Raw genomic sequence first — 23,500 nt, forward strand, 5'->3', positions numbered from 1 at the left:
TGAGCCTCAAAAAGCTATTATATCTTTTGATGCATTTGCAAAATGGGGAGCCTTGGATGTTGTAGGTTCAATGCCAAGGACCAATAATAGCAAAAAGCATATCCTTGTGAGACTGTGGACTATTTGAAAAAATAGGTAGAAGAAAAAGCGGTAGAAGATGTAGCAACAGGAAGAGTGGCCTCTTTTTTGTATGAACAAGCGCATTGCAGATTTGAAGCTCCAATGGTTATCATTTTTTATCGTGGACCAAGGTTTAGGGGAAAACTTGTTGGTGCTCTCTGGAGAAATTCAAAATTCACCATAGGCATTCTTCTTGTTACTACCCACAATGCAATGGATTGGTTGAAAAGTGCAATGGTCAAATTGTGAAGATTCTATCAAAGTATGCTAGAGAACATCCTAAAGAGTGGGACATGGACCTGGAAAAGTGTTTGTGGGCTTATAGAACTGCGTATAGAGTGTTGACACAGTTTACACCATATGAGCTCGTTTATAGAAAGGAAGCTCCCATGCCCATATAGGTGTAGTTGGATGCATTGAACTTGTTGTGCAGAATGCAAGGTGCGCATAATGACAAGCTGCAAGAAAGAATTCTTGCTCTAGAGTTGTTGCAAATGAATAGAGAGAAATCCAGCGACTATTATCTTCAACAAGCACAGACAAGGATGGAGAAAATGAATAAGAGACTGCCAGAGAAAGAGATTGAAGAGGGAGATCTTGCAATGAAGTACGACTCTCGCTTAGATTTCACTTTTAAAAAGAAGTTGAGGGACAAATGGTTGGGGCCGTACAGAGTGAAGCATGTATTTTTGAATGGCACATATGAGTTGGAAAGGCTCTCTCACGAACATTTTTGCTATAGAATAAATGGTTATAGGTTGAAGAAATATTTTGCAAGAGATGTGGTTCCAAATGCAAAAATTTTAAATGCTCTACCTAGAGGATGCACAATGATGATAGACCGCTTTTGGCGTTGGTACACCAAGAAAATGTCGACCTAGGGAAAAGCCAATAGTAGGTGTGTGGAAATCAGCAGGTTGATGGCGGTACTCTTGAGCAGCTACTTCATGCACGGTACAACAAGCATGGTCGGGATATGTTTGCCAAATTTAGCATGTTGCGGGTCAAGTTGGGGATTTTGAGCTCTACAGGCCAATGAGCTTAAAGGTTATCAACACATGGAGGTGGCATGTTATGTATGCGATATGAATGCTCCATTTTGCTCAACTAAAGGTTTGTTTATACCAGAAGGCACTTGTCCAATGGTGGTCATCACAGATCCTGCAGGCGGAGATCTCGACATCAGAGGATCAACTTTGGGAGCGGCTTCTCTTTATTTGCGGCCATGATGGCCTTGACACAAGAGCCTGAAGCCCCATGTTGAGGTGTGCGGAGCCAAGCACGATTATTCGGTCGTGGCTTGTTTTGCTCGCGGGAACGTGGTCCAAGCCATCAGTCAAAAAAAAAAAAACATCTCCTTAAAATAGCATGCTAAAAAAAACGAGTTGCTCTGCAGAAGTGGAGGAGTCACGAGCTGCAGTGGATAGAAGAGGCGCCAGATGGAAGATGCATGAAGGTGCAAGGGGCCGGAAAAGGAAAGAAGGCACTGCAGCTCCCAAGGGAGAAGGTGGGCCATTGGTGGTTTTTCATACAGCCTGAGCAATCGGTGGAAGGAGGCAGGCCGCCAGGTTGGAGAGGATGAACCCGTAAGCAGAAAGGGGGCTTGTTGAAGCCTAGCCAAACCTAGAGAGCAAGGGGGGCTCATGGTACAGCGAAGGAGCCGGCTTTAGTGGCACCACAGAGCAGAGCCTGTGGCAAGGATGAAGGAGGGCCAAGCTATGGTGCTGCATAGGAGGGTGGCGGCCTGAGAAGGCGGGCTGTTTGAAGGCAGAGGAGGGTGCAGGGCATTGGACAGAGGGCCTGAGGGGGCCGCCAGTTGTGGTCGAGGAGGTCCTAGCCCATGAACAGAGGAGGAGGGCACTCCTTGCAAGGTGGTGGTGCTACAGTAACCAAGGGTTGGAGGGCATGTAGCTTGGGTCCTTAAGCACAGGTGAGAAGTTTCAAGGGGGTGGACGGACTGCAGAGGGGCGCCATTCCACAAAAAAGAGAGGGCAACGGGGGGTGTTGGTCGTCATCCTCGTCACTTGGTTATCAAGCAAGGCCATCTGAGGTATTCAATATAATGTTGGAAAGGGAAATTGAAGGAGTCGAAGGGAAGGAGTCGAGTGAGAAAAAAGAGACTGGAAGGGCATCAAGATGGCCATGCATGTTGTCGATTATAGTCAGAGTCAGAGAGAGTCGAACCCTAGGGTGGCAAGCTAGAGGGAGCATTTTCTTTATTGACTGATGTGGAGTCAATTAATTAACCATGCTATGCTTGAGGAGAGTACCACTATCTGCCTTGGCGATACATTCTTCACCTGACCATTGATCCCAGCTCTATCAAACTTGCTCGTGAGCCAAGAAAAGCATGTGATCCGGAAAAAGAGAAGGAGCAGAGCTCGGTGAGAGAGGGTGCTTGGTGTACAAGGCAAAGTGCGGTGCATCCCCCGACAATCACCTATGGTTTTTTGGGTCTTCAAGTTCATGTATCCTATGTAATAGGATCGACTTGGGATGATCCTTCAAGAAAACGTGGTTTTGAGGTTTAAGTGATTTTTTTTTTGGATAAACAAGATAGGGATTTCAAGCAGGTGGGCAGCTTGGGGGGAGAGAGACAGAGAGAGAGAGAGAGAGTCTGCCATCTTTGTGGACTCATGAGTGAGATTCTTTTGCTAGAAAGGTTTTTCTTCTAAATAGCCTGTTACTATGTCCTTCTGAGCCACGAGGAAGAGTCTAGGGATTGGGTGTGGGTGTGTTTACAGAATTGGTGAGTGTATGCATCAATGTGTGGGATACAGGTGATGGTTTGTTGATGGACTTGTTGTGATGAGCTGTTTTTTGTCGAGTGCGTGTAGCCGAAGTTGCTCGTAAGCGAGGCTGTTCAGTGCAAGTTGCAGAAAGTGTGCGTGCGTGTATGTTTCTGAGTGGCTTGGGGTGTTGGATATCTGTTGGGCTATAGAGAGGCATCTAGTTTGTGTATTGTGTGTGTTCCCATTTCCCCCATCCCATCAGTGGTGCCCCAACTGAGGATCTATTGATTGCTCCTCGGTGAAGTGTGAAAGTCTGAAGATGATATATGATATTGACTTCGTGCTTGTTGGAGAAGAAGAGGCTACATATTGGTTTTCCGATATGGAGCTATACCTGTTGCAGTTGAGAATTTTTGGACATGAAGCCAAATTGAAGGCCCTACCATTGGTTCTACAAGGACGCGCCAGAGCCTGGTTTGAAGGGTTGAAGGTTGCAGATAGTCAATCGATGAGCGATATTCGCAAACAGTTTGTTGAAGCTTTTCAGAAACGGGTTTCTCCATCGGACTTGGGTGAACAATTGAGCAAGCTAAAGCAGGATGTAAGTGAAGATTTTGCCTTGTTTTTGGATAAATTTGAATCTATTTGGGAGAGACTAGCTGCTACTACATGTGTGCGAAATGGAGACCATTTCAAGCGAGAACAGTTTCTAGCATGCTTGCATCCGCGAATCAAAGAGAAGGTCGAGTGCGGTGGTGCAGAGGACTATGCGCAAATGGTTTGCTTAGCCAAGGCAAAGAGCAAGAAAGCAAAGAAGAAGGTGGAGATGGGTTTGTTGAGGCCGGAAGACTATGGATATAACTCGACAACGGAGCTTCATCATGTGTCGAAAGAAAGTTTAAGCGTAAAAATGGTAGCTGCTTTGCCATTGGTAAGCCATTCCGGTCATTCATTTCAGTTTGTACCTCCACTTTGGTCTGCTCTTGTACAAGAGTCTGTTAGCTCGGCTAGCAGTGATGCGGCCTTGGTCGAAGCGTGTATGCATGAAGACTCAAAGGAAGCTATGGATCAGAGCTCACAGGACACGTTTGATGGTGCTGGCAAAGCAATGGTCGAAGCTGTGCAGGAGGAAGCTAGCCAGGGGGTTGGGCAACCTTGCCCTATACTGAGTGTATTGAAGAGCGGTAGTGCATTCCACAAGGTGTTGGTGATGTCGACCTACCAGAAGATGAGGTAATAGATCATGGCTTTCTTTCTCACTTAGCAAATGATGTCGTCGTAGACGAAGTCCTTGAAGAGCAGGCAAAGGCAATTGAGCAATCTGATTTGCTCTAGCATGAAGTGATTGAAGATGAAGCATCACAGGCTACAGTGGAAGAAGATTGGAATGGTGAGTCATGTATAGAGTGTATACCATTTGATGGACCTACAGCAAAGGGTATGCTAGAGGAGCAGGGAGGCTTGGTTCTCCAAGAATCAGTGGTAGTGGAAGACAGGTTGCTAAAGGTAGGTGTTATGCTATTGATGGACATGCTTTTGAAAGTTGCTTTGCAAAGCTCTCGTGATGAGAGGTATGCTATGGAGAGCTCTCTAGCAGGTGAGAGACTGATGGTGTATGGTGCAGATGCTTCACAAGTTGGTTTACAGGCTTGTGTTGTATGTGAAGCCGGCGTATGGATACAGGTTGAAGGACGATGTTATGTCAAGTTGCGCGTGATGTTGACTTTTGGGCTTACAGGTGCAAAAAAGTGGCTGATTATGCATGTACTATGGACGCATGGCTGTGCTCAATGCCATGTATTTGATCCTAGCGGAGTTTGCATCACAGTTAGGAGAGCCTATGGCTTTCCATTTGATCCAGGCGAATGCTACAGCCAGTGAATCTCTCTCTATCTATCTATTGCTGATATATTGCTTATATAAATACTATCTATCAGTTTTTCTCTACTGCAATTATATTATCTAAATAATGCTATGGTTGAGCATAAATGCTCAAAGAGGGGGTGGGCAATGATGGTACACCAAGAAAATGTCGACCTAGGGAAAAGCAATAGTAGGTGTGTGGAAATCAGCAGGTTGATGGCGGTACTCTTGAGCAGCTACTTGATGACGGTACAACAAGCATGGTCGTGATATGTTTGCCAAATTTATCATGTTGCAGGTCAAGTTTATCATGTTGCAGGTCAAGTTGGGGATTTTGAGCTCTACTGGCCAATGAGCTTAAAGGTTATCAACACATGGAGGTGGCATGTTATGTATGTAATATGAATGCTCCATTTTGCTGAACTAAAGGCTTTTTTATACCAGAAGGCACTTGTCCAATGGTGGTCGTCACAGAGATCCTGCAGGCGGAGATCTCGACATCAGAGGATCGACTTTGGGAGCGGTTTCTCTTTATTTGCGGCCATGATGGCCTTGATACAAGAGCCTGAAGCCCCATGTTGAGGTGTGCGGAGCCAAGCACGATTATTCGGTCGTGGCTTGTTTTGCTCGCGGGAACGTGGTCCAAGCCATGTGGTCCAAGCCATAAGTCAAAAAAGAAAAACAGATATCTCCTTAAAATAGCATGCTAAAAAAAACGAGTTGCTCTGCCGAAGTGGATCACAAGCTGCAGTGGATAGAAGAGGCGCCAGATGGAAGATGCATGAAGGTGCAAGGGACCGGAAAAGGAAAGAAGGCGCTGCAGTTCCCAAGGGAGAAGGTGGGCCATTGATGGTTTTTCATGCAGCCTGAGCAATCGGTGGAAGGAGGCAGGCCGCCGGGTTGGAGGGGATGAACCCGTAAGCAGAAAGGGGGCTTGTTGAAGCCTAGCCAAACCTGGCAAGCAGGGGAGGCTCATGGTACAGCGGAGGAGCCGGCTTTGGCACCACAGAGCAGAGCCTATGGCAAGGATGAAGGAGGGCCAAGTTATGGTGCTGCAGAGGAGGGTGGCGGCTTGAGACGGCAGGCTGTTTGAAGGCAGAGGAGGGTGCAGGGCATTGGACAGAGGGCCTGAGGGGGCCGCCAGTTGTGGTCGAGGAGGGCCTAGCCCGTGAACAGAGGAGGAGGGCACTCCTTGCAAGGTGGTGGTGCTACAGTAACCAAGGGTTGGAGGGCATGTAGCTTGGGTCCTTAAGCACAGGTGAGAAGTTTCAAGGGGGTGGACGGGCTGCAGAGGGGCGCCATTCCACAAAAAAGAGAGGGCAACGGGGGGTGTTGGTCGTCATCCTCGTCACCTGGTTATCAAGCAAGGCCATTTGAGGCATTCAATATAACGGTGGAAAGGGAAATTGAAGGAGTCGAAGGGAAGGAGTCGAGTGAGAAAAAAGAGATAGGAAGGGCGTCAAGATGGCCATGCATGCTGTCGATTGTAGTGAGAGTCAGACCTAGGGTGGCAAGCTAGAGGGAGCGTTTTCTTTATTGGCTGATGTGGAGTCAATTAACCATGCTATCTGCCTTGGCTATACATTCTTCGCCTGACCATTGATCCTAGCTCTATCAGACTTGCTCGTGAGCCAAGAAAAGCATGTGATCCGGAAAAAGAGAAGGAGCAGAGCTCGGTGAGAGAGGGTGCTTGGTGTTTAAGGCAAAGTGCGGTGCATCCCCCGACAATCACATATAGTTTTTGGGTCTTCAAGTTCATGTCTCCTATGTAATAGGATCGACTTGGGATGATCCTTCAAGAAAACGTGGTTTTGAGATTTAAGTGATTTTTTTTGGGATAAACAAGATAGGGATTTCAAGCAGGTGCCATCTTTATGGGCTCATGAGAGATCCTTTTGTTGGAAAGGTTTTCTTCTAAATAGCCTGTTACTATGCCCTTCCGAGCCACGAGGAAGAGTCTAGGGATTGGGTGTGGGTGTGTTTACATAATTGGTGAGTGTATGCATCAATGTGTGGGATGCAGGTGATGGTTTGTTGATAGACTTGTTATGATGAGCTATTTTTGGTCGAGTGTGTGTAGCCGAAGCTGCTCGTAAGCGAGGCTGTTCAGTGCAAGTTGCAGAAAGTGTGCGTGCGTGTATGTTTCTGACTGGCTCAGGGTGCTGGATATCTGTTGGGCTATAGAGAGGCATCTAGTTTGTGTACTGTGTGTGTTCCCATTTCCCCCATCCCAGCTGAACAAAGTAGCGTGAATATGTATGGGCATATGGACAAAAAGATGTAAATACCTGCATTTGGGAGCTTTGCAAGTGGTTTCAAGTTTCAAAAATGATGCGACATGTACACGTTGTAAATATTCATACTTGCGTGCCGGCAGTCAAAAACACGTACATGTCTAGATAGGGTATCGAAGTCTGGGATGTGGTCCCAAGTGGCTTATTTTGGCTCCTGGGAATGTGTTTGAGCTTTCAAAATTGGGCTTAAAAATGTCAAAAATGATGTGAAAAGGCTTCAAATTGCCACATCACTCACGGTACTGCCCTGAGTGTTCAGGCTAAGGGAGAACTTTTGAAGCCCAACATCAGCACTTTCACCTCTCTGTGTGTGGGAGGAAGCAGGGCTCTTACAGGTGGTCTGATGCAGTCCCGTCGCATTCGCAGCCTATTTTCGAGTGTGTGAAGGAGTGAATGAGAGCTTTTTCTCTTCAATTTTGCACTTTGGAGAGTCTATGGAAGTTTTGACGTTTCCATGGATGTGTGTGCGCGAGGAATTGAGGGAAGAAGGTGCGGCTTTCTGCAAGACTATGTGACCCTGTTTCAGTGCCATTAGGGTTGAGGCTACTTCAAAGAGTCCAATAGAGTGGAGTTTGGTGAAGCTTTTGCAATGGTTTGAGAGGGACATTTTGTGGCTGGAATTTTTGAGTTTTTGTGGTTTTTCTTGTATATTTTGGTCAGCATCAAGCGTGATTTCAAGTGTTAGATCAACTTGACTCACCTTGTAGTGTCTATAGGAGGGCAAAGGCTTGTAAGTTGAGGTGTTTAGAGTTTGAATAGAGCTTGGAGGGAGATTTTTCATTGATCTTTTGAGTGTTGGTGTGTGAGGTAATGAATTTAAGTGAATTACTCGTGTTGTGTTAAAGTATCAGGGTCTGTGAGTGTGCACACGATGTCTTTTGCTCCATCAATGTGTTGACACTTGGGGCTATAGAAAGCTTCATAAGGGCTAATTTAAGCCCTTTATGGAGATGCATGTAGCACCACATGTCAGCACGTGGCGCTATAGGAAGATTCAAAGGGGCTAATGTAAGGGCTTTGTGAAGTTGCCTATAGCACCATGTCACGGAGCAATCACTTTTCAAAGTGTATATCATAGCAGGTGAGTTAACCAAAGAGGATTATTAATAGTCCAAAATGTATAATTTTATGGATGCATTAGAGGGGGTGGGGATGGTAATTAGGCCCAAAGTGTAAATATAATATGTATATTGTGGTATTATTAATAATCTCTTGAGTGCAAGTGATATAGGGAAATTTTGATGAATGGCCACCTTGGGTACCAGGTGCCAGCACATGGTGGTGTAGGAATCTTTAGAGGGGCTTTAAGCCCTTTACATAGTTGCTTGTAGCACCACATGTTGACACATGGTGCTATAGAAAATTCATAAGGGCTAATTTAAGTGCTTTATGGAGGTGCTTGTAGCACTACAACAAAAAAGGGGACCTTCGACGCAGGTTTCGACGCATCCCGTCGAAAAAACTGTCGATATACGTGTCCCTACAAAAACGTCACTATATGCGTCGATATACGCGTCGAAAGGTAATACTATCGACGCATATTTCGACGGGCTTAACGACGCATATAGCGACGACCATAACAGAAAAAAAAATTCTTAGGCAGAGGACAGGAAGTCTGGCCTGTGCCTAGTGAAAAGATGGACACAGCCACAGCCAGATTGCCTGTCCTCTGCCCAAGAAAGCGAGCAGCACCAAAATCAACCGTGCTCCCGCAGAGATTTCGGCAGAGTTCCCTTCGTTTCTACAGAAACTTTTCAAAAAAAACCATACCATGTATACGTCTCCTACATGCTATCCATGTAGGATCTCACATGAGATTTAAGGCCAATGAAAGAAATGAAATGAACTTAGTGCAAAACCATAACCGTACCAACTTAAAATCATAACCATAACGAACTTAATTTGTACAAAACCATAACCAAATTAAAACCATAACCGGCCATAACCACTTTGATCAAAACCATAATGCAGATAACCATAAACATAAACAAAACAATAACCATAAGCATAACCAAAAAGTTAAACATAACCATAAACAAAACAGGAACCATAACCATGTTTATACAAGAATAGGAGAAATAACCATGTCTATACAATGACAATAACCATAACCATAAGGAAAACAACAATTGTCTGAACAATAACCATAACCATATATGTCTATACAAAAAAGAGACACAGAAGCGTGTCTGTGTCTCACAAAGCATATATATGAAATCCACTGATGACTAGGCGTCACAACCTGCACATAGGACAAGTCACAAAATTAGTATTGATATTACTTCACATATACTTATTTAATTAAATAAACTCACACATATTAATGTTTCACCTCAAGCGATCAGCGAGACTCTAAGGCCTCCCAGTCTACAGGCTCTCCTGAAGCATCAAGATCATTCAATACTTCATAGATACCTCTGCGATATCCATATGTCTCCTCCTGGCGTGTCGGGGCTCGATGCATCGCAAGATTCTGCGTTTATACAAAAATCAAAGTAATAAAAATACATGATTCATCACGTTTTAAAAAACTCCATAGCTAGGATTGGATTAGAAACTCACAAACTCATAGCAAAAGGTGTCGAAGCCTCCGCTGCCAAGATGAGATGTCCCCCTGATCATCTGTTGTATCTGCACGGCCTGACGCTGCTGTCTGAATCGCGTGTCCCTTGTCCGCTCATCCTCCCTGATCTCCTGCCATGTCTCGTGTGGGATGTCCGAAGGCTTCCGCGAGCCGGTCCTGAAAGCCTGCCTAGCTGCATCTCGTCAATGTTTCACGGTGTCCCGTACAACACCCTTGATCCACCTCCTCGGAACAGCCTTTGAACCCGGAGCAAGTTGGTACTCTCTCATGATGGTCTCCACTATATAACTGACTTTGTCCTCATCCTGCTCATGCCAAGGCGTCAGAATGCTGGTCGAAAACTGCAGCTCCGCGAGCTGGCGAATCCGCTGTCTCATCTCAGTCCCGACTCTATCCATGTCAACAGAACCATCTATCCGTACATTATAGAGCTTGGAGGCACTAGGATCGTGTGCCCCCCAAGGTGTCCGAGGTGTGCCTGGGTAGGACGGGGGTCGTGAGCAAGGAGGGGTCGAAGCATCTGTGGACCCTCCTCCACAACAACCACCACCTCCACCTGACAATCGCCGAGATCGGCGAGTGCGCCTGTGCTGCAGAGATGAGGACGTACCCACCTCTGCCGCACCCCTAGGTGTCGAAGCGGCCGTGATGGGAGACCTCGCAGGCGTCGTACCCGTAGGTGTCCCCCCCCCCCCCCCCCCCCCCCCTTCCCATAGGTGTCCCCCCCATAGGCGTCGGACCCTCGGGTGTGAAGCCCAGAGGCGTGGTACCCATGCCTCTGGTTACCCAGTATTGAGAAGCCTCTGCCATCTGACTGGATGTCATTCGTGTGACGAAGCCCATAAATGCATATGCACTCATAGAAGCAAGATCTCGAAACTCGGGATCTGCACTCATAGAAGTGGAATTTGGAAACTCATAGAATCGGGATCTGAAAACATGCTTTTTATCCTAGGAATAATAGGAAAATGCCGCAACACTTTAGCTAGCACTGTCTCGCCAACTGCATCTTGTTTGTAGCGCATTACTTCACACTTAGGACACGACAGAAAATCTGCGAATTCATTGCGAAAAAGAATGCAATCATTTGGACATGCATGAATCTTGTTGTAGTCCAAGCCAACTGAGGTCAATAGTTGCTTTGCGTATGGCCTGGAGGGGGGCATTTCATTGCCATCTGGGAGAAGTTGCTCCCGCAACAACCTATTTAAGCCACATTAAATTAAAAAGCTCTCCAAGCACGTCACCGTTGCAATCGGAAAATCTCTTTTGTAAATTACGTACCTAAACAAAGCAGTGACGCTTGCATCCGACCACTCGTACACTGACTGAAGATTCAAAAACGCCAGACAAGTACGAAGCACATATATTTTGGCGCCTTCATAGATTGGTTGACGTGCCAACTTCCTCAACATGTCTTCAAGAGATAGGCGCACGGCTTCTGGTGCTGCTTTGTTAGCGTTCTCCTCGCTTGTCTGGAAGAAGGCATCCAGCATCTCCTCCATGCCGTCGTCTTCTGTCTGTAAGCCCTTTTCTGCTTCCATCCTCTCTCTCTCTCTCTCTCTCTCTCTCTTGGATTTGACAAATACGAATTCTTGGATTTGACAAATACGATGTACATTCTTTGATGTGGGCCAAAAATGCAAAGCAACGAAGAGGCCAAGGAGGCATAGCATGTATGACCAAAAAGGGTTTGAAAGATGTTTCCATTGTCAAAGAAGATAAGTATAAACGCTACTTATGGCTGAAAATCAGCCCACCAAATGGTCAAGTCATGTTTGTGGCCGGCTGCTACATTCCTCACTATGACTCCAACTTTTATGCTCGCTTGAATATGGATAGAGATCAGCCCTTTGTTGAACTAGAGGAAGACATTGCTTATTACAAGGATCAAGGTGAAGTCATTGTTTTTGGAGACATGAATGCTCGCACAAATATGTTACAACACGACACACAACAAGTCGACATGCCGCATGTATCAAGAAGAGTGGATGACTCATACATGTATAATCGAAGTTCTAATGATGCAAAAGAAGTGGATCACTATGGAAAGTCACTTCTACATATGTGCAATAGTACCGGAATGCTCATTGCAAATGGTGTATCTCTATGGCAAGGCACCAATGACTTTACATGTAGAAAGCACAATGGTGCTAGCGTGATTGACTATATGTTGTTCTCAGAAGCCACTCTAGAATGCATACAAAGCTTTACACTTGGTGAATGGAATCCGGAATCGGATCATAGGATGTTATGTATTGACCTCAAGTGTGGTAAACGGCCCGAGCATGTAGCCTCCAATCATGATGTGAATCATTTGTACCTACGTCTAGACTTCAAACGAGCACTTATATATGCTGATATGGTGGACCAAATGTTAAGCATGATAGAGCATCAAGGGAGCCCAACATTAGAATGCAAGTGGAAAGTTTTCAAAGAAGTAATTTTCTCTTGTGCGAAGGAATGCTTTTCGGCGAAACACATGTCTTGCAAAAGGTCTAAGAAGGGTAGCACCAAGAAGAAATGGTTTGACATGGAATGTAGTCAAGCCCGAAAACACTTGCTAAGATTGGATGCAATCAAAGACAAGGAAGTTTACTTGGAATGTTCACACACATACAAAGCACTTGTTCAAAAGAAGAGGAGAAGGTGGGAAGTCGAAAAACAACTTCTTTTAGCACAAGAGAAAGCACATGCATGTGGCAAGTTTTGGCAAAATCTAAAAGGCAAGCGCGTTGAGAGCTTTGGTGACTTGACTCTTGAGGATATGTATATGCATTGTAAGAACCTCTATGAGCAACCCAATGTTGATAAGATGGAGGGTTGTAGCTCCCTTCCATTTATGTCTCCCTTCTTTACCATTGAAGATGTATGCCGCGCGCTTGAGAAACTTGCTACTCGCAAGGCAGGTGACCTTCAAGGTGTCAAGGCTGAAATGATTAAATGGACAAGCAAGAAAACACGATATTGGATATGCGATATGTTTAACCTTGCACTTCAGTATGGCATGCCTCATGATTGGAGTGCAAATTGGATCAAACCTTTGCACAAAGGAGGAGATGTAAACAATGTGAACAACTATCGCACTATAATGGTTGGTTCTTTGATGGCAAAGTTATTTGGATGTATCATGGAGATGAAGATAAGTGAATGGGCTGAAAAGAATGGCAAACGTGCGCTTGGCCAAGCAGGTTTTCGAAAGCATCATAGCACTATTGATCACCTTGTCACTCTTCGAGTTCTTATGGAAGCGTCTCGATTGAAAGAAAAAAAGTTGTATTGTTGCTTTGTGGATTTCAAGAAAGCTTTTGACATGGTACCGCGAGGAAATCTTTGGAGACGTATGCAAAGCCTTCAAGTGCCGAGAGAATTTATGCATGCAGTCTTTCGCATCTACCAAAAAGTGATATGTCGATTACGTATGGGAGATGGAATTTCAGAATTTTTTGCAAGCACTATTGGTGTCAAACAAGGATGCCCACTTTCCCCAACCCTCTTTGGGCTACTCATTGATGAATTGGAATACATGGTTCTTGATTTTATGCAGCAAGAAGGCATAGAAGAGGTTAAGATTGGAAATGCGGTGATCATGCTTTTGCTTTATGCCGATGATGTAGTGCTCTTGGCACATACCTTAGAAGATGCACAAAAGCTTATGAGTGTCTTGGAACGCTTTTGCCTACATAGCGGGTTGATTGTGAATGGATCCAAAACCAAGGTTATGCTTGTAAAGACCCTCAATGACGAAAATCCATGCATTGTATACAACAATGAGAAACTTGAAGTGGTAGATCACTTCAAGTACCTTGGCCTTGAGGTTCCATCCAATCATAAATGGAAGGATTGTGCAATGCGTCGCTTGGAAGCCGGAAAGAGGGCTTATTATGCATTTGAGAACATGTGCAATGCAGGAGAGATCAAGTGTTGGGCTCTCAAAAAGTACCTCTTTGACACATTGGTGACACCGGTGCTTCTTTATGGAGTGGAGGTGTGGGGTGGAAGCATCGGGAAGTCTACTTGGAAAGAGTTTGAGAATGTCCAAAAGCGTTTTCTCACCAACTTTCTCCAAGTCAAGACACAAACACCCTACATGCTCTTACTTCTTGAGTCCGGATCGCTTCCCATTGAGGTCTTGGGCATGGAAAGGGTTGTGGAGTACATGCGTAAGACACAACGTAGCCCTTTGCATCGACTTCCTAGAATCGCATATGAAGCAAGTCAAAAGGTTCAAAAGACATGCAAGAGCAAAATACTAAGTTCGGGGTGGATGCTTGATATCAAGAAATGGTTTGGAAGATGGGATGCATGTCACTTGGTCAAGGATGCGTCGATCGACTCCCAAGTTAATGAGGCCTTCTTACAACGCCAATGTATCATGGCTTGGGAGAAATCTGGAGGTTCTCGCTTCAGCCATTACACCACACACGTTGCCCCAAACTACAAATCTCTCTTCTTCTCGGAACGAGGTAACCGAACCCCTTCCTACATCCTTGAGCCCATCCCGTTGAGTGCGATCCGCACCATTGCCTCCATTCGTCTTAGCTCCCATTCTCTACGCTGCGAGACAGGACGTTGGGGCACTGGCGAGGAGTGTCATCGACTTTGCACCTTATGCCCTCGTCAAGTGCGAGAGAGTGAGTACCACACACTACTTGAGTGCTCAGCTTTTGACCACATTAGGTCCTCTTTTCCCCATATATTCAGCCATGAGCTCTCCCTACATACCTTCCTCTCCCAACCACGATGTGGACTCTCTATTGCGACGCTCATTTCAGCCATTTTTGAGCATCGAGAGTCACTTATGAACTCCACTCACACCACGTGACATGTTCATTTGGTCCCATAGGTCATATTTGACCTCCCAGGACGATAATAGAACTATCTATCTATCTATCTATCTATCTCTCTCTCTCTCTCTCTCTCTCTCTCTCTCTCTCTCTCTCTCTCTCTCTCAGATGTAGGTGCTATGTCGCGAAAATCAATGCCTGTTCCATAGGAGTCGTATCGTAGATTCTGTACGGTTTCTCTAGCAAACTCTCCGTACTTGTGCACATGCTCATTACATATCCTACGCTTGCGCAGGATTTGATACTTGCAGAGCGTGCACAAGCATGCAATCTTTTCCTCCATGTTAGTTGATGACATTGCCATCTACAATGATTATGAATGTTGTTTTAATATATATACTTCTCACAATGTAAACTACCTCGCATTCTCTAGTCTTGCCCAATCTCCGTACACCTCTAGACCGCGGAGATCAGGACCACCGGGTCAAAATCTCGTTTTTATTGGTCAAATCCTATATGGGTAGACACATACGTGCACTGCCAGGTGTACATGGAAATGCATGTAGCGGACAAAACCCCTTTCCCTCTTTTAGTTTCATAGTTTCTTCTAGAGGGAGAGAGATCTCGCTCTCCCCTTCCCTCTCTCTCTCTCTCTCTCTCTCTCTCTCTCTCTCTCTCTCTCTCTCTTTCTCTCTCTCTCTCTCTCTCTCTCTATATATATATATATATATATATCACTCTCTCTCTCTCTCTCTTTATATATATATATATATATATATATCACTCTCTTTCTCTCTCTCTATTTTCTCTCTCTCTCTCTCTCTCTCTCTCTCTCTCTCTCTCTCTCTCTCTCTCTCTCTCTCTCTCTCTCTCTCACGAGCGACTAAGCTAGGGAGATCCAGACGCCCACGACTGCGGAGGCTAGACTACCCAACATCGACAGAGCCTGCATCAGAGGATCCATGTCACTTTGGCTCGACATGCACAACACCCTGTCAGACTACTGACCATGGAGGAGATTGATGAGGTCCGCCAACGAGCAACAGATGCTGGATCTCCTATGATATACCTATCCCAGCTAGCTGTTTTAGCTGCTTAGTCCACACCCAGCAGTTTAGGCTTCCATAATATTTTATTTTGTCATTTTGTCATCTTGTTATTCTGACTTTGTATCAGATCCACCACATTGTAACTTTTTGGTCCCATAGGTCACTTTGGCCTTTTGAAGACGTTAATATAACATTTCATTTCATTTCTCTCTTTAATTTCTCTTTCTTTAATTTTAATTTCGTATGCATACATTAATTCTCTCTCTCTCTCTCTCTCTCTCTCTCTCTCTCTCTCTCTCTCTCTCTCTCTCTCTCTAGTTTTAATTTCCTACGCATACATTTTTCTCTCTCTCTTTAATTTTCTACACGCACACACGCACACACACACTTCTCTCTCTCTCTCTCTCTCTCTCTCTCTCTCTCTCTCCTACACATACACACCGCTCTCTCTCTCTCTCCTACACACACACCACTCTCTCTCTCTCTCTCTCTCTCTCTCACACACACACACACACACACACACACACCGCTCTCTCTCTCTCTCTCTCTCTCTCTCTCTCTCTCTCTCTCTCTCTCTCTCTCTCTCTCTCTTTCCTACACACACACACACACACGATGTAGAGAGAGAGAGAGGAGGGTTGGGGGGGGGATAAGAGTTCCATAATACTTGCGCAACAGGTTTCGGCCAAGATCTGAGCGCGCGCGTTGAAGGCGAAAATGGCCCCTGCGTGCGGGTTCCCCTTTTTTTCCCCCAATTTTTTAGCGTCGAAATGTGCGTCGATATACGCGTGGTAATGTCCATCGATATACGCGTGGAAAAGCAAGCCTTGCCATGCGTATTTCCACACGCATATCGACGGCTATTTCAACGCATATATCGACGGGATAAAAGAACGTCGATATCCGCGTGGAAAGGTACGGACGCCGATATATAGTGCGTCGATAACTTTGGGTTATGTTGTAGTGTAGCACCATGTGGTGCTATAAGAAGCGTCAAATGGGCTAATTTAAGCGCTTTATGGAGTTGCCTGTAGCACCATGTGTTAGCACATGATGCTATAGGAATCTTTAGAGGGGCTTTAATGCCGTTGCAGAGTTGCTTTTAGCGCCACGTGTTGGCACATGGTGCTATAGGAAGCTTCAAAAAAGGGGCTAATTTAAGCACTTTGTTGAGTTGCCATGAAGACAATTGTCACTCACTTTTTCTTGGCATGCAAATGTTTACTTTTTCTTAATACTCCACGTAATACAAATTGCAAGAATCTCTCATTTAGATAAACAATGTAATGTTTCATTTTTTAATTTTGTTCGAAAACTTTCTAAGTGCACCAACATTGTTGATTTTCAATTTGGATTCTTCAAAAATTGAGGCATTAGTTTCTGAGTTTATTGATTCTTTGCACATTGGTGTCTTTAAGCATTGAGGCATTAATTTTTGAGTCCCCAAAACATGTCACTAATTACGACATAGAGTGCAACACACGACATAAAATGGGTACCAATCATTTAGACATTTGCTCGGGTTTCAGGTCGCTTGGGCTACAATAAGACTCTATAATTCAACGAATTCCATCCCTATAAATCCATGGTCATGGATCAGCCTGCAAAACAAGTATGTGATGAAAATCGAATATAGTTGTGGAGCATCATTGGTAACAAATATGCAAGGTGCGCAGGATAATGATGAATCTCTAGATTCTAGTAGATTGAGATTCAACACTTGAGGAAAAATCAATGAGGTATAAAGCAAGCTCTCTCTCTCTCTCTCTCTCTCTCTCTCTCTCCCCTTTCTCATTTTTACCCATCTCTCTCAAAGATGCTATGTGCATTTTCGTGTCTCACAATTGATTGATGCATCTATTTTGTTTTAGTGAAACCCTTCTTCAGACTCTAAAAATAATGCTCTAGGAGATCATGACGTCAATGAAGTCATAATGCTTACATTTCTAGAGCACAATAGTTTGCGAGCCGTAAAGCAATTAGCCAGATCAAGTGGCCATGTGGATTGTGAGGGTCCTTCAAAGCGTTTACAAATCATCCAAGGACTTTGTGGATGCAATGAAGGTAGCCAACAAGAGTGCATACACTTCTTATAGAAGGTCTCATAACAAGTTCAAGGTGAAGAAGGCCATGTCACATTTTGAGACAAGGTGATTTTAGCATTATGACATATCAAGTATGAAATGGCATGTATAGAAATCAACCGACTTGAGCTCTATACATTCATGGAGCATTTTCAACATGAGGTTGTGCAAAAGTTGTCTTTGTGCCTCAAAGAACACAAGCACCTATAGCATGTTCATGGTCTATATTAGGACCTTTAAAATGAAAATTTATGGATTGAATGCCATCAACAAGAGACTTAGTCCTATTGTCATGCCTGACTCACAAGCACCACGACAATACTTTATCATGACATGTAAAGTTTCTTGATTGACAATGTAAAAGAATTTAATTTTACCTTGAAATAGTGATCCTTTTTAGCATTTCTCTCTCTCTCTCTCTCTCTCTCTCTCTCTCTCTCAATTTGGAAAGCGCGCGCACACACACACACACACACATGCATATAAACTATGGTTGTTAACTAGGTAATCATGATAAATCTTTTTACACGTGTGATGAGAGAGCTCAATTTGAATAGCATATGCACACATGCATATGAAGTGTAGTCACGAACCAAGTAATCATGATAAAACTTTTCATGCATGAATGGTGTGTGTGTGTGGGGGGGGGCGGGGGGGGGGGGAGAGAGAGAGAGAGAGAGAGAGAGACAATCCACTTGCAATGAAACTCTGAAAGAGATCAAATGACACTTAAAATGACATAGAGAAAGGGAGAGCCTCATACTCTCTCTCTCTCTCTCTCTCTCTCTCTCTCTCTCTCTCTCTCTAAAGAATCATGCTCTATATCTAATTTTAGTATAGACTTTAGTCAAAGAGAGTCTCCATAAAAAGAATTGTGTGTGTGCGAGAGGGGAAGGAGAGATGGAGAGACATGAATTTTTTCTTTCTCTCTCTCTCCCCCAAAAGAAATCGTGTCTCTATATCTAAATTTTAGTATAGATTTAGTCAAAGAGAGTCTCTTTATAATAAAAAATGTGTGTGTGTGTGTGTGTGTGTGTGTGTATGTGTGTGAGTGTGTGTGTGTGTGTGTGTGTGTGTGTGTGTGTGTGTGTGTGTGTGTGTGTGTGTGTGAGAGAGAGAGAGAGAGACGTGATGCCATGAAAGAGGTAAACAAAACAAAACATAAAACATAAAATGAGATTGGAGGGATAGAAAGACAAAAAGAGAGATGGAGATGGCAGGAGTAGGCATGAGAGAGAGAGAGAGAGGGGGGGGGGAGTAGGCATGAGAGAGAAAGAGACAAAGGGAGATGGATGACTAGATTGGTAGCTAATATCAGATATATGCAAGTCTTCCTATTTGAAAAACAAAAAATTATTTATAAAATTTAGGTCCTTATTAGACAATTAGACTTGATGATTACTCTTTTAAAAAATTTATTTATACATTTTGTGTCCAAACCATGGGTGTTCACCTTCAGGACATGCATGTCAAGCTAGACTATGCAATGTTTCTCAAAAAGATAGGTGAGCAATAGCACAAGCTAGGATTCAATGATCTCTATAGGGCATATAGTTAGGTATTTTAAAAGATTGCATGAATACAATGTCAATGGTCAAAGCACTAGACCTCTAGAAGTATCGCACACTATTGAATGTTCCAACAATCGTGAGGCTCAAAATCATCCTCACATTGTTTTTTGAAAAGGAAGATTATTCTAAATTGAGTGTTACTATTTGTCTCTTTGTTGCATTTATCCAAATGCAGGCATGATTCCATGCTTGCTCTCTACCATGGAAAATGCTTTGTCCACAACTTGGGAGGCTTATATATCATGTGCTCCTTTTCTGGCATGTATACTTGAAAGGTTGAAGGTAGGTCTATACACACATTTGTAGGCAAGCTTCTTATTAGTTAAAGTTGGATTGCTTCCTTTGAGTAATCTGCCTATGGAGCTTAAATAATTGATGCAAGGGGCTACTATTAAGAGTAAAAGTTTTCTTATACACATTAGAGCGTAATTGACTTTGGCATCTTTGGGTGGTCATGTTGATGAGCATCTTGCACGAGGAAGAGGCGTCTACACCTTTAAATTTCATGGTGCCATCTACCATAGTATTGGGCCCATGATACCTGGTGAAAGAGTGGATCAGATTCCTCCCTTTGCACAATTGTACTTTTTTTATACAGAGAATGAGTTGAACAATAGATTGCATCATGTGCCAGATTTAGATAAAGATATCTTTCACAATCTATAGGGTATAATGCATCATGTTATCTCATATGAAAATGCCTTTTGGACTACTAGGACAACATTGAAAAATATAGGCATCCCTAAGATAAAGATGGGCAATTTGTCACTATGTAGCCTCAAGTGGTATTGAGGCAACAATTATGCTAGGGCGAGGAGATGATAACAACATCAGCCATCATGATATTGTATTGCACTATCGTGATGGGGATCTTAAAAGAATTTCCAACCTCCATGGGTCATACATGACTTTGTTGTATGTTCTATTGTTTCCTAACAAAGAAGATGATTGACATTCATGTATATCTTTTAGGATACTGATAAGGAGTGACCACATAGAGTGACTTTTATGAGTAGCACAATTGTTGCAAAAATATATTGTTGATGTCTTCAATACAATGGAAGAGTCAAGGTTGCTATGGTTTAAAAACAATCAGAATCATTTTTTACAGAAGTGTAACAAGGCCTTCCAGACATGGTTGCTTCCAAAGATGTTGTTGGCAGTGTCATGGTTGTCAATGTTGGAAAAAGAAATATAATGCCTTCATCTTTTGCGGGTAAACCTTGACACATCTATCAAATGTATCAAGATTCCAATGGCAATCATGCGTAAGAGAGGAAAGCTTGATCTATTCATAACTTTCTCGTGCAACCCATGGTGGAAAGATATAGAGGATGAGCTATTGCCAAGGCAGACTACTTCTAGTTGTCCTAACTTAATTATGTGTGTCTTTTATCATGAATACAGAATTTATGGAATTGCTTCTCAAAAGAGGTATCTTTGGAAAGTTTGTACAACAAGTTTCTGTGTGACACAATTCTGGAAGAGAGGTCTTGCCAATGCACATAATTCTTGCATCCAAATATAAGCCAACATAGTTGTGGCATTACGATAAAATGGTTCGTGTTTAGTTACAGACAAAGAACTATTTCCTTATCTATGTGATGTTGTGAGTCACTGCAATGTTCATGGTCCGTGTGGCACATTGGATGTGAATGCTCCATGCATGGTAGATCAAAGCTTTAGATTCAAATACAAGTGCAAGTATTGTGCAATTATTCATGTTGGCGGTGATGGATCTTAAAGGTACTCCAAAAAAACAAGCTTGACAATACACAAATTGTTGCCTACACTCCATTATTTTCTCTAACGTTAAATCTCACATCAATGTTGAAAATATGCTCTGCAATATCGCTAGTGAAGTATCTCTGTAAGTATGTGAATAAGATACATGATAGGGCCATTGTCATGCTTCGAGATGGAGAAGGTGTTCTTGATGAAATCAAGGGTTATCTAAGGTGTACAATATGCAATGTGCATTGCAAGAAATTTGGAGAATTAATGGGTGTTTGCAAGTGCATCTTCCTCTGCAAAATATGCATTGCAAGAAATTTGGAGAATTATTGTATGCGTTTGCAAGTGCATCTTCCTTTGCAAAAACATGGTTGCTTTTGGAGACTCTGCCAACATAGCCAATCTGGTGAACTATAAGAAGCGAACACTTCCAGAGTGGTATGTAGCAAGTCAACGGTATCTCAAAGAAAATTGTTTACTATCAATAGACTTCCCCACTCAATGGGTTTGGAATCCCACTAATAAAACAGAGGTGATACTATTAGAAGAATGTACAATGTTGTTCCCAATATTCGTGTATACTACTTATCATATGCAAGGGCTGTAATTCATTTGAGGATCTTCATACTTTCAATGCAAAAATCTTATGCCACTTTTAAGAAAGCTTGCAGTGCTAGAGGATTGCTATAGAATGATGATGAATGGATTATGTGTTTGGAAGAACGGCAATTATTTGTTCAACAATCTGAAGCAAAAACCCTCGGACCCATACCTCGACCCATACATAGACCTTCCTCAAACGTTTATCGTGTGTGTGTGTGTGTGTGTGTGTGTGTGTGTGTGTGTGTGTGTGTGTGTGTGTGTGTGTGTGTGTGTGAGAGAGAGAGAGAGAGAGAGAGAGAGAGAGAGAGAGAGAGAGAGAGAGAGAGAGAGAGAGAGAGAGTCAATTAATAGGATCTTGGTTGGGGGGGAAGGAGCATGAGAATTGTCCAAGAGCCTCCCAAAAGAAAAGGCTTTTAGTAGTTAAGAAGAAGATCGAGCTGTACAAATTGAAGTGATGTGCAACAGTTTCCTTGATTTAAAGAAACAAATATACTTTAGAGTGTTAGGTCTAAATTTTTAACCACATATTTTAATGCCAAGTTAAAGCTTTTAACTTCAATATGAAATAAACTAAAAAACCTTTACTGCTTATATTCCTTCCTACATAATGGCTCATAAAATCTTAAAAGTACTTTTTCAAAGTAAGTTTATGCAATTTTTCAAAGTCAAAACTATCCTTAGAGCAACAAGAAAACAATCCTTCCAAATTTAAGCAGATACCCGCTTTGCACAACGATATCCTTTAGTATGAATTCCAAGCCAGGTTTATCCGTGCTACTGTATCCCACCAGGAGGAGAATGACTGCACAATAGGCGGGTCAAAACAACCCAACAAAAAACAAGGTTTACTCCCCACAAATTCAGGCCGATTATCATATCTATATACCAGGTGTAGCATTCCCCTCAAGTGAAGCCACAACACATGGTGTTAGTTGCCGGTATCTGATTCATAATAAGACTACCTTCAACAACATCTCACAGTTTCTAATAGTGCTCCGCCCGTTCTCTAGGGCCATCCAAATCCGGTCGGCAAATGGTATCACTAACTGGCACACAGTTTCACCAGCCATCAAAGAGCTGCCACCATACTTACCTCCAAAAGTCCGAGAAGGCAAGTACCAAAAGAGCCTTGTTGAGAGTTTCAAACAACATTAGTAAGTAAGTCGAACAGTAGATCAAGCCAAAACCTCAAACAGAGCAATAGTATAAGAAACCATTGCCAATAATCACACCCAATTGGTTATTCACAACTCCAGTTGTCTTAGTATCCCCAAAACATTTATTTTCCTACCAACATGTTTAACCAGCAGAAACCATAGTATGTGAACCAGCCAAAGTTACCTGTACACATCATTCGAGACAATTACCTAATCTCTTCAAAAGGCAGCACAACACAACAGCCAGTAGGATAAGCCCATATATAATGGCGATAGATTAGTTGGCAAGATGCCCCAACTCCACCAATCCTTGCAAATCGGTGTTTACAAAAGAGATCCCAAAGAGCAATATTATGAGAAAAAATATATCTCCTAAATCCATATCAGTTTTAGTCATCATTTGCCAATAGCATAATCAGCCAACCAGATCACGAATATAACCTCAAAACCCAAAAGCAATAGGTGAAGCTATTGCCGTATCAAACTACTATTCTATCACCCATATGAACGGCTCCGACTATACATCCGGAACCACACTACACATAGTACTTGTACAAAAAGCAAAAAGTATGCAAGCTATTGGATATCTCCATTCAATACCCTTTGAAGCCATAATGCCTGTATAGGAAGTAAGCAAGTTATCGGATATCAACATCCAATACAACCTGCAAAACCCATAAACTAACTGTACACATAGTATGCTAGCTATCGGATACCAACAACCAGTACCACCCGAAGCCAACAATTTGATCTCTACAATATCAACCCTTATGTCAACAATACCCACGGTCCAGGCTATCGAAAACAACCAAGAACCAATCCCAAAATAGTCCATAGTCATCCAAATTACCCATGCTAGCAGATGGTACAGCATAATCTAACTCGGTCCTAAAAAAGTCCTTTACACCAGCCTGTATAAGTA

The 23,500-nt window shown here is 43.2% G+C and overlaps 1 pseudogene; it reads left to right on the forward strand.

Annotated features, from left to right (window-relative positions):
- The first annotated feature begins 1,536 nt into the window (after window positions 1-1,536).
- LOC147448055 (uncharacterized) lies at window positions 1,537-6,830 on the forward strand (annotated as a pseudogene).
- Window positions 6,831-23,500: the final 16,670 nt, after the last annotated feature.

This window comes from Adiantum capillus-veneris, chromosome 11 (genome assembly GCF_014529385.1).
Source record: "Adiantum capillus-veneris isolate H3 chromosome 11, ASM1452938v2, whole genome shotgun sequence".
NCBI classification, from domain to species: domain Eukaryota; kingdom Viridiplantae; phylum Streptophyta; class Polypodiopsida; order Polypodiales; family Pteridaceae; genus Adiantum; species Adiantum capillus-veneris.